Below are 13154 nucleotides of genomic sequence, written 5' to 3' on the forward strand. Positions count from 1 at the left end.
AAGCATAGCGATATATAACAAGCCGAGGTGGACCAAACTCTGAAGCTTCCGGCGTGCAAAGTTGTGGAACGCAGCCTCTATTGTCTCTTATACTCATTTAAACACTAATTTCCATAGATAGTGCAAATAATATACACACAAGGCGATCCGAGGCTGTCCCTTACCGACCCCGGGCACTAAATGTAGCGATTTTTATTTCATAGACATTTGGCTACTTGACCACCAAATTTTGTTTAGAACCAGCCAGTGGTTACCGAGAAACAAAGTATCCCCTACGCATACATACACGCTGTTCCATAAGTTTAAGTCAAAACAAATTTATTTCTATCCATATGTATTCTAAACACGTAAACAAGTAAACCTGGTTAAAAAAAAAAGTATTTTAGGTTTTTGTCCACACTGGCTACTTAGTGAATTATTTCTGTGTCCAATGTCTACATGCTCACATGAATTGGGATCAAAACACTGACTTTTGGCACTAGAGATGAGGATCTAAGTGTTAGATTCAAATAGTTTAGTGTTAGTGGTCGCCTTTGGAGCTCCCCAATTTAACCGCAGCCGGTAGACAAACAACTGCGGTTTCTCAGAAACAATATAGAACTAACTAAAATTAAATTATTTGGTGTTGCAGACCACTTATAGCTATGGCCAGTCAGCATGTCGACTATGATTAAAGTTACTTTTGGTTTTCTAGACCAGAATACTCTCGCCACCTAGAAACATGAATTCTTTCCGAAGTAGGACATAGAAAACGAGAAATAATGGTGATGGGAGCCAATATATTAACTCACGTAACTAAAAGCCGTATGAACGTTCGGCCATAGAATTTCGTATTTTGGATCCCCTATAAACTTAGTTTAGGTTAGGAAAAATCCAAAAATCCTAACCGGATGGAGTGAGAATTTAGCTTAGGTTTGTCTGTGTTTGTCTTGGTTCTGTGCCAAAATTCACCGCGAGAAACAGGCCGGACATTTTTATAACTAAAGGTAGGTAGTATTCGTAATTTCATAGCATATACTTGCGTAGGCTATTTACTTCATCAGACTATAAGGCAATTTTGAACTTAAGCCTTTTTACATTTACTGCGTATTCCCTTGTTTCAAAGTTTAATAGAAACGCAATATACAGTAGAAATTGAGGTATTCACACACAAGCGCGTGATCGCAGATTTACCTTGTTGGGGAGTGTTTGAAGTGTCAAAGTAGACTCTGGTATCTTATAGCGACTATCATGTTTTAACATTTGGAAACATATCGTCAGCGAAAAACGGCGTAGTAAGTAGTGGAAAGTAAGGTAAAACTGTACGTGTGAGATTGAAGTAGACACATCCCTGTTTGTTTTTGATCTGCAGTGTGTCTACTCAAAATATTACAAGAAATATCCAGATTAACGTACTTCTGGTCTCCTTGGCTTACGTTGCATCGAACCTATTTCACTTCACAAAGCGTAAACTCGAGTTATTATTGATACTTTTTTCATCTGTCTGCAATCATAGTGAAATCGCATTGAAAGTATGCGCGTTAAATAAAGTACAAGCCACAAACCTGAAACTCATACTTATATTCTGCGTTTATTTCGCAATATTACTTTTTAGGAGGGGCGTTTGCAAAATGTCTTCCAGCATTTCTCAATTTGCTTACTTCAGAACGGAAGACTGCATATACAAACAAACAAACGCGGATATAGAACGTGCATTCAGTGCGTGTGGTCCGAGGTTCGTTTCTGTTGGGAATGTTGTCTTCCTCTACCAAAACGTTGCTTAGTTATGCGGATTCTATTTTAAGCAGCAGGTTTCCCTATATAGTGATCTCAGTACTGTAAAGCGGAGCACGACATTTCAGGTTAGCCAGAATCCACTAGTCAGAGCAGACAGTTTGATCTCCATTTTTTTCACAATTCGAAGGGGGAAAAAAAGTAAAGGCAAAATGCGAAATCTATCGCCAAACTCAAGTATTTGTCCTGGCAATCAGGCCGGTAGCCAGCCCAAAAATGAAAGGGGCCCCGATCCAACCATATTATAGTTAATCATCATATTATAGTTCATTTGCAAGCCTACCATGAAACTTTTAGGGGGACCAGCAAAAATTTAGGGGGGCAGGCCCCCTAGACACCCTGGATACGTGCCTGCTGCCAATGGGAACCGGAATTTTCGCGCCCTCTGTAAAGGTCCAATCAATCAATTGAGACACATACAAACTTTCCTACAGAACCTGCAGATACACAAGCTATATAAAATTAAATCATTGTAAAGCTTATGGGGAAATTATCAAGCCTATCGTAAATTGAATTCTCCTATTCTTGTATCATTACCGATTAAAATCTCGAAATGGTGCCGCGATGGCTTAGTGGTAGAGCATTCACCTCTAGTGCGTGGGGGTCCCTAGTTCAATCTAAACCTGTCATGTGAACTTTGTGATAGGCAAACACCATGTATGTGTATTTCCTTGGGGTTGCCAGTTTTCTCCCACTTTCTTATTCCTAACATCATCATTCATCTCATCATCATCGTCTTCCTTATCCTCGGAGCATAATAGTGGGACATTAAACTCAAAAATAAATAAATAAATCTCTGAATATTTCATTTTTCTATTACCGACACAGAAAACGAGTAAAAGGTCAGAGAGCTATGCTTGTTGCAAAAAGATGAAAGGAGCGCTCTACCACTAAGCCGTGGAGTTCTATCCTTCATAACCTCGGTTTTCCATAAAAATATAAAGAAAATCACAAATCACAAAGTGGTTATGAGGACAACACATCTTATAAGAAAATAAAAATAATTTGATCGCGAACTAACTATTCTTCTTTTTCTACTTCTTGTTCTTGTTCTTATTTTTATTATCGTTTTTCTCATACCATTCTAGTGTTTTCTTTGACTATTATCAATTTTTCCTACTCTGTCAATAGAATTTTTCTCTCTCTTGTCTAGAATAAGTGCCACGTATGTGTAATTCGTCCCTTCCCTCGAAGCCTTTTGCTTGCTTCATCCTTTATGTATACATACGAATGAAATATACACTTTTCTCACCCAACAGATGGCAACACTGTGTCTTTATGAAATAAGCAGTTTGGCAAATGTTTGATCTCAATTAGGCGGTTTGCATAGCGTTATCGTTTTGTTTCCTTCTGTCGAATGTTTCCACGTCTCTTTTGTTATAAGCTGTTGTGGATCTTCCCGTCAATTAATAATTGTTTGAAGAGAAGAAGAAGAAGAGAAGAGGGGGCGTTGCGAATGAGTGTTTCGATTATTCGTTCTGTGTGTTTGGAAAGGGAGGGAGGGAGAAAGATCTCTTGGGTAACAGCTGAATGTCGCGTCCAAGTATATTGTCAGTTATTAATTATATTTTTCTTTCCAACTTTATTTAATGAGTGAGGATGAAGTGTATATTATATATATATATATATATATATATATATATATATATATATATATATATATATATATATATATATATATTCTGATCAAATACGTATATTTAATGTATGCTTTTGTTTTAACAAAATAGAAAGAAGAAAGAAATGGAGTACCGTATGTAAATGGATATTTTTGTTTTGTCTGCTTTTGTTGTAAATAAATTGATTAATTACTAAAATTAATATAGATCTGCCTTTATGGCCGTGCTCTTTATTACAAAGCGAATTTTCCATTTTTGGTATACACATAGTATGGAAGTATATTACATTAAAGCATTTTTCAACCTTCTACGTATATTACATTGTATTTGCTTTCCATATATTAAAATAATGTTTTTTTTTTTTCTTGATGGATTGAACACATCAAAACCGTAATTGATGTATTCCATCTATCTTTGCTATAATTTAAAACGTTCTAACTTGCAGATAATGTTTCGCGTTGTACTATATCTCATAATTGGAAACTGGTTTTACGTTTAAATTGGAGAAAATCACAGAGAAAATTTAATGTAGAAATTTATGATGTGTTCTTGGTACTCTATTGCGTCCTTTTGTAACACCGAGGTTATCAAGGATGGGACCTATTATCAAAATAGGCTCCGAATCAGGACAAAGGCTTGAACCCTGATGTGGCGGGTGCACAGAACATTATATACAAGATCAACCAACACCAATCATGACCAGTTCACCAATGCATGACATAAAGGTAGGCTTTTACAATTGTATCATCCAGTACAGAAAGAACAGGTTAATTAAAGAAGGGGAGGGAACAAGGTATATAGAATGTCAGTGTACGATTAGTCACGAATGGATGACTAGTATATTTGCAAAAAGCATGGTCTGCCACCACTGTCTTGTATCAACAGTAGGTTTGCTGGTTTCCCGTTGCTTTCTCTGTCTCGTTTTCTGACAGTGCCAGCAGTAAACTGTGATGTCATATAGCATCCAGTTAGAAATTAGTTATATGCCGTTCACCTCCACACTATCTCGCCTCCAAAAAGATGGATTACAGCAGTGCTATTCAACCGCGGGTACGAGAAGATGTTTCTGAGGTATGTAATCCTGAAATAAACATATTTCCAATATTTATTGATTGATTATAGTTGGAGAAAATCTCCCTCAATAGAACTGGATGTCTTCCATATGTTTTGAAATTTCTCATGTTAATTTTCCTTCGGATGTGCACTTTACCCCCCGGTAAATAATCTTTTAATTGGCACACTGATTGTTCTTTTGTTGGGTCTCTATTTGTCCAACTTTTTAATCAAGAGTACATGTGTATTAAGTTTAATAAATTCATTTCGAATTAATTCCTTTTAAACACCTTCAGGGGTACACAATTGGATGGCGAACTGTGTCTAGGGGTCGCGAGAAAAAAAAAAGGTTGAATAGCACTGAATTACAGAACCGACACGGGCCCCGACTTCGAAGAACTTAAAATTGAAAATCTATGCGAACATAATACTGTTCCGGGGGGGGGGGGTGGCTCAGCAGAGCGCTTTATCTTTGGTTGGTATAGTCGCTGGTTCGAGTCCTGGCCAAGTAAGTTTGAGGTGAACAACATTATATCTGTGGGTTTTCTCGGGGTACTCCCATTTTCTATCACTTTCTTACTCCACCAAATTTCTTCCGTCATCACTCACTTGTTTTAATCATCGTCTTCCTTAGCCTAAAGGGCATCATGAGACATTAAACTGAAAGATTTCATTTCATGATACTGTTTGTATTACTGTATGGTCTGTTGATAAGAAAGTTGTTATTAATACGACGGACTAAGTACAAAATACAAATATTTGAAAACAAAGACTTCATTTCTTTCAATCCAAAAGGAACAGGACGAGCAAATATTGAATGGAGAAAGTCACATAATACGGATCTCCACTACAATAACATAAGAATTACTACATGTGTGTGTGTCGGGGGGGGGGGGTATAGAGTTCTGGCTACAAAACCTTTGGGAGAGACCTCTATAAAAGTACAGAAGAAGATAGGATAAAACAAAATCTTCGGAAACGAGGGTGTACAAATTCCCTGCATCTACAATTAATACGCCAGTGTCTCCGAGCCCACAGTTGGGGATTCACCTCAGTGAGGGTACAGCGAAATTCCTTCATCCTATCTTTTTTTTTTTCTCATAGATAGGGGCACGAGTTTTCCGCACTAAGAATTTAAAAAAATTCGCGTTTCGTTTTTCATATTTCGTATTTTGTCGCATTTTCCAAATAAAGTTTCGAATTTTGTAGCTCTTGTGGAAAAGAATTCCCTGACATTTTTGCGATTGTTTCTTTTATTCATAAATCACTATAAAATAAACCTTAATTGCCTAAAAACTAAATACACTGAATATTTCACTTGGCATTGTCGATTTCACTTATAGAAAATTATATATATATATAAATCAAACTGAAGGTAAATCAGTAACTAACCTTACTATGAGTAGAAAAGTTTTGCTGTCTCCTGAAAACATAGGCACAAGTTACACTTAAGCATTAATTAAACATAAGTATGTTATATGTTTCCACATTTTATTCCTTCATTTGTCACTTATCACCAGTCCATACTTGAAAAAAAATCACAATTGGCATTGCTTGTTGGAAGCCACACATATGTAATTGCATTTATAACAAACTTCAATCAATCATCACTTCGGAACTCCCTATCTAGCTGCGATGGTGATAGCTAACGCGCAACATGTTCCCTGTAGCCGTGTGCGAATCACCCAAAATGCACCGTTCTACCGTTCCGTCAGCGGAAATCTAGCGTTTTGAAAGTAGTGAAAACATATTTTTTTTAAAAAATTAACGCGAATTTTTTGCATTGTTAGAAATTTTGCGCAAAACTGCCAAAGTCGCGTTTCATCGCGCAACGAAAACCAATGAAAACACAGAATATCATAAAACGTCAAGAAACTGAAAATTACGTAATTCTGCCGCATTTCGTTTTATCGCGCCTTGCGAAAAACTCGTGCCTCTACTCATAGAGATAGACAGGTTTGTGATAACATCCTCAAGGGAGAGAAGAAATTAATCCCACTTCCATATGAGTGACTGGTGCAAGTCACTGTTTCCGATTGCAGGACTGGAATTGTAGCTCTTCCCAAGTTCCGTGATCATAGGTCGATCTCTAGCGTGTTGTCATACCAAGAGAGTCAGTATCTTGTGATATGGGAACGCCTCCTCATGCCATTGGGGGAAGTCTCCGGCACAGACATCGAATATGTCGGTAAACTCTTATCCGCTAGGGGAGCTTCCTCTATCAGTAGGTATAGCTCAGTGGTGCCCCCCCTCATGTCCATGACGCACCCCCCTCAATTGTCTATCCGTAGGTGTTCTTCCATGAAAAAAATCTTTTCGATTAATTTTTACACCGCCTCAAACATATTTATATAGATTTTACCCCCCCCCTAATATTTCAATGACGCAGTTTGCGTCATAACCCCCCCTTGTGGGCACCCCTGTATAACTGGAAGATTGGGTATATCTCATTATCCTTCTTCGGAAAAAATGGCAGTAGATTTTCTATGATTGGTGGTAGCAAGTTCACTGTGGATCATTCCAATCAGTGATTTATTAGTACAACAACCTGGCCTATGCGTATCATGCATAGTCTGATTATATCTACTCAATACTCGGATTGATAGCAATGGGGTCAGAGGTATCCCTCTTTGTAAACTCTGGGAGGTGTAAAATAATTAATTTTAAATGTCACAACATGATTAATTACATTAATTTTTTATATATAAAAACAACATTGCTATTTTCCTTTAAAGTGTGCTAATTTTCATTTATGGATTTCACGTGTGTCCTTCCAAATATCCTTCCGAGTGGGTCCCAGATTTTATTAATATCCTTCTATAAAGGCGATATAAGACACATTGTGCGAAGTTTGGGTAAAGGCTACGAATATAATAAAAAAATTAATGTTCGTCATAGCAGGTTACATTCACTGCTGTATGTGTAGTGTCAACATACATTACAAAACCAACTAAGCACATAGAAAACTGAAGTACATACATATAAAGATGACAGATATTATTTGTTGCGCCCAAGCCTTCGCGGCTCGCTACATAGGTTAAATTTGTGTTTAATTAAAAGTTCAAATTGTTTACATTTGACAACTTTATTTATTTTTTAGTTTTCCCACCAACGATACCAAACTTTATACCATATTTTTGTGCAATTACTCAAGGACTTCAATATGCAATAATCCTGCAGGTAGCGACATCTATTGGCATCAAACAGACAAATGTTAGCGTACGTACAGTCATTTATCAGCTTGAAGGATTAACACGTTTGCAGTTTAGTATAAGGAATTTTCATTGTCCCTTGTATTTCTACAACCAACATTACATATCTTTTAGGCCTAATTGGGGTTGTATACCATTCCAGGATATTAATATTACTGATTTAAATTTTAAAAATAAAAGAAGGTTTTCGACTCAATCTGCTTATATATATATTTTCAAGTCTTTCAAGTTTTAATTATCACTTCAAAAGAATCAAGTAGCGACCATGAATTTTGGTGATGCTGTTAGTCTTTTCCTTCTCTGCATATGTACTCTTCAATGCGACATGTTTTTCCCAAAGATGAATGACTTGGCGTAGACTTTGGTTGTAGAAGTCTTCATTTTAGCTGTCAAAGAAACGTTCCACTTTGAAAATTACCTCGTCGTCATTCCGGAAACCATTCCGTGGCAGGCAATGGTTTCTTTATCCACGGAAAAAAGTCATTAGGTGCCATGTCTGAAGAATACGGGACGTGAGACAAATTTTGATAGCCCAAAGAAGCAGCATGCGTGACTGTGTCCTGTGCTGAATGAGCTGGCGCGTTGTCCTGGACCAAAACGACCCCTTTTGGACAGCTTCATTCGACGCTTCGTCTTGATAGCCTTTCGTAACCTCGTCAGAAGATTGCGGTAGTATGCTCGGTAGTATGATCTTGTGATGATCTGCCCCTTACGAGCGTAATCTGTTGGCAACACACTATGACAGTTCCAAAAAATACTCAGTATCACACCTTACCCAACAATGATGGAGTCTTCACTTTTTTCGACGGTGGTGAATTTACATTTCCATTGCATGCTTTACTCCTTTGTCTCGGGATAATAGTGGTACACCAAGCATTCGTCCATGATGATTAGATGTTTACAGAAGTCATCTGGATTGGCTTGAACAACTGCTGCGTCGGTTCGACCTGGTTTCTGAGTGGGTATGAGCAGTTGCGGAAACTCTCTCTAATAATAATATAAACTCTTTATTGAAGGCGAGGTTCAGCCAAGGTTGCTCTACCATCTTGTAACAACAAAGAATGAGAACGAACTCGAATATGAACTCATACTTTTTTTTTTTTCAAAAAATGAAAGCTGTACTGTATTTAATCTGCATTAATGAAATATAACGAGCAGACAACTGTAAGCGGGCAGCGACCTTTATAATGTACAAAATGTTGCAAACTCATTCATGACTGATTTTCACTTTTCTCACTATCCCCTCGATTGTGATACACTCGTTTGCGAGCACAGGGCCTTCACTTCTCTTGCGATTCCTGGTTCTTCACAGCACGTCTGCGTCACCTAACCACTGTGACATGTAATGATGTATTGTTGGCATACACTTCCACGAACTCAGCATGAATTGTTGCAGCGCTCTTTTGCCTTCAAATGCAGAAAACGATCTCGCACGATACTCCACTCTATCAATGGGCTGCGCCATTTAGTTTTGACTTCTCTAGCAACGGTACTATGGCGCAGGAATTTCAATGCGTAGCAGGACTAGACATATACCTACAAAGAAATAGTTAAGTAATTTTACTTTTTCGAGATGGTAATTAAAACTTTATGACTACCCATCGTATATTATATATATATATATATATAGGGCCGGATCCTGGATTTGCTGATGGGGTTGCACCAATAACTACCAAAATAACGAATCACACTGAAACTCTTCAATGTGACATGTGACAATATTCTTTACCCCTGACAACGTTGATGCATAGAATGGAGAAAAGTACTTTAAAAAGAGTCGCAAGTGTTATGCAGGAAAAAATTGTTCTTCTCTCCTCCTGGCTTCTGTTTTCTTCCCTACTTGTTGCTTGGTGAATCCTTTTCCTTGAATCTTCAGAGAATCGACTTCAACTATTGCTTTTGCAAAACTCTGCTTTCTTTAAGCCCCAAACGGAAACATAAAGGCAGAAAGTTTCGGAAAGTATTGCTATTTTCACTGCTAGCTTCTTATTTTAGATAGTGTATATTTACAACGAATGGGGGTACACCTGTATCGTTGCATCCCCCTAAATCCGGCCCTGTATATATATATATATATATATATATATATATATATATATATATATATATATATATATATATACACTGCCGGATCCAGGATATGATAAAGGTAGGGGCTAAATCATAGTTTACCGTTTTATCCAGCGTAAAGCAGGATTGAAGCCCATTTTATCCAGTGTATACCTGAGCGTCAAGGGGAAGCTATAGCCCCTATAGCCCCCCTTGGATCCGCCACTATATATATATATATATATATATATATATATATATATATATATATATATATATATATATATATATATATATATATATATATAGATAGATAGATAGATAGATAGTTCCTCTTTAAAGACTTTCGATCCCAAGCCCGGGTAGGACTCGGACTGATTTGAAAAGGAAGATACTCGGAGTAACTGCAAATGGACGATGCCCGAGTCTCAGTCGGTAATATTATATTGTAAAATTCCACCCAACAATACCAATAATTGTTGTATTCATCTGAAGATATAATATGTACCATGTATACACATTTTAAAAATTCAATCTGATAGGAAAGTGGAACTTGCTATATAAGCCCAGAAGCGAAAATGTTAAAGAGGTTGAGGTGAATCTTAGAACCGCATTGAAACAGGTATATAAAACTGGAGGGAAAATCAACCTATCGGAGATCGATCCCGGGTCTCCATTTGACAGATAGACGCTATCACAGCCCTTGAAAATTAAACTACTGCTGCTGCTAATACTCCTCCTCCTCCTCCTCCTACTACTACTACTACTTCTACTACTATTACTAGCTACTAATAATAAAAATGTAACAGCAAAGAATGAGAGCCAACTCGAGTATGAACTGATACTTTTTTTTTAATGAAAGCTGTACTGTATTTAATCTGCATTAATGAAATATAACGAGCAGACAACTGTAAGAGGTCTCTTGAAAGTAGGAACATTAAAAAAAGAGAGAATATAACCTTTTATAATGAAATCAATGCGCAGTTACCATCTGCAAAAAGCAATGAATAGAACTTAATAACATACATTTATTAAAATATACACAAAAAACTTAAGTTAGAAGTCAATAAAGAATAATATAATATATTCAATCAATTTCTTCCTCATTTTAGTTTTAAATTTCCACTTCATTCTTCTTTCTTTTCTTTATTTAATACCGGAGAGTTTCCTTGTATATATTAATAAAAAAGAAATTATATCCCAATTGGAATTTTATAGAAGTCCTTTTTTTCTGTTTCAAATGAAGTTGAAAAGTTAAATAGAAAAAAAGCAATAAAGTAATTTAAAATGACAGAGAAATGAGCACATAAACGGAAATTATATTCATTCACAATTTAACAGGAGGAAAAAAAGGAGGTAAGTTAAAATAAAGGACACGAGATGGAGGTGGGGGATATTAAAAAGTTAAATGCTAGAGAAATGAGGTGCAGGCATATCTGAACAATTTCGAAATTTTCAATATATGCACGATCAAAACGAGAATCGACAATTTAACAATTATACAGAGCAATCCGTATGCACGGCAATAATGAAATGAAATCTTTCAGTTTTATGCCCCACAGTTATGCCGACAAGGCTAAGGAAGACGGAGATAATAAGTAATGCATGGAATAGTGGAATGAATACAGTGGGAGGAAATGGGAGAATCCCGAGAAACCCCCCACACGGTGTTTGTCCACCACAAAGTCCACTTGGCGCGAGCTGGGATCGAACCAGGGATCCCACACACCAGAGGTGAACGCTCTACCCCTGAGCCACCGTGACACTGTTTTTGCAAGGAGAACTATATGTGAAATAATACCCGTAAGTTTTTCTTCTCTCTCCAAGTATATAAGGAGAAAAGAAAATAAACCTACAAGTTATATTTTGCATGGTAAAATAGAAAATTTCTCGGGATATACCAAATTAATAATCCTGATCATTGTAACACTAAATGTGAGTTCGATCAGGCAGAACTGTTTGGTCTTTTATTTTTATTTACATATGTTTACTCAGTTCGTTAAGCGTCATTAGTAAGACAATAATTTGGAAACTTCTATTATTTGTTTCTTGTCAACTGTAAGAATATTCTTTCCATGGTCCCACATATGAAGAAATAATTTCCCAAGTTTAGTCAAACATTTTTCCAGCAATATTCAATGTGTAGACAGAATCCAACAATACCTAAGTAACTATCTTTTGGTGCTTTGATAAATTTATCATGTGGATTTCATTCTATATATTGATATTAGGTTGTCCGAAGTATTTATTTCAATATATTAAAAAAAAAGGAAATGTCATAAAACTGAAATGTCAGTATGTTTATGAGTAGTGTCTATCACTGTTGATGACAAGCTGTCAGCGCTCAGGAAGCACGCTGACACACTGAAGCACACTCTGTAGTCACGTGCAGTTCCATCATCAATGATGCGTTGAATAACAGGTTTCAGCTCATCAAAGTTAGCGTTGCGCGTAGCCTGTCTTTCAGAATGTTAGTATGATTTTCGAGCGCTGGCAGCATGTCATTAAAAGGAATTAGTCCTAGTAGCAACGGTCCTATTAGCGACAGGAACTGTTATCTGTCCTATGAGCGACCGATTCATTTAGGCCTACATTGAGATGATGGAAGATAATATGATTTCCTCTCGTAAAATATATTTGTCTCTGGCGTTATTAGCATCCGAACAACCTTACTATGATAAATGTACGTGCCAGTTATACTGTTCGTCATATATATTTTTCCTCTAGTGTGAGTGCAAATAAAACTTATCTTAATTTTGAGTTAGATTTGACATAAAACATATCAAATAACTTAAAGAGTCAACAGGGATATTTCTACGAAAAGTATTTTCCTATATAATTAATTATTGAAAATCCAATTGTAATATCCACTTTCTTCAAAAGTACTGCTTTCTGTACTTAATTCATATCTAACTACTCATTAAACAAAGCAATATATTTTATTTTGGAAAACTTAAAAGTGTAACACTTTCGACAACTATCCACTTTTCAGACTTCCTAAGACTATGAATAAAATGAGAAAAATATTTCAATAATAAAAGACAGCTTTTGAAATCCCTTACTATTCCCAACCAACCTCACCAAATACAATGCAGTACACTGTAATCAATCTAAAAAATAAACAAATCCTTTAAATTACCTTTTCCCCTTGTTGTAAGCTTCCAAAACGCAAATTGCTTAATTCGCCTTCCCATTTGTTTTAACTTATACATAAAAGCTTGTCGTATAGCAATCTGATTATCCCTTATAGCAAGATGAACTGTTAAATCCTGCGAGAGATTTGTAACTTGTGTAAGAATTTCTTTGGATACACAATGTTTTTGAAATGAGACCTCTAGAAACGTAAATTTTGCATAGTACATTTCTTTAGGGTCTAAATCACACACTAGCGTGAAAGAAGTTAAAGAAGAGGGAACCTTATCTTCTTCTATTATCTTGGTATGAACAA

General features: G+C 36.4%; 1 protein-coding gene across 1 annotated transcript in view; it reads right to left on the reverse strand.

Moving 5' to 3' along the window:
• Positions 1 to 13154, reverse strand: part of LOC145695103 (beta-1,4-glucuronyltransferase 1-like) — a 72897-nt gene that overhangs the window by 18629 nt on the left and 41114 nt on the right. The window lies entirely within an intron of this gene.

The sequence above is a fragment of the Thermobia domestica genome, chromosome 9 (assembly GCF_964235325.1).
Source record: "Thermobia domestica chromosome 9, izTheDome1.hap1.1, whole genome shotgun sequence".
Taxonomy (NCBI): domain Eukaryota; kingdom Metazoa; phylum Arthropoda; class Insecta; order Zygentoma; family Lepismatidae; genus Thermobia; species Thermobia domestica.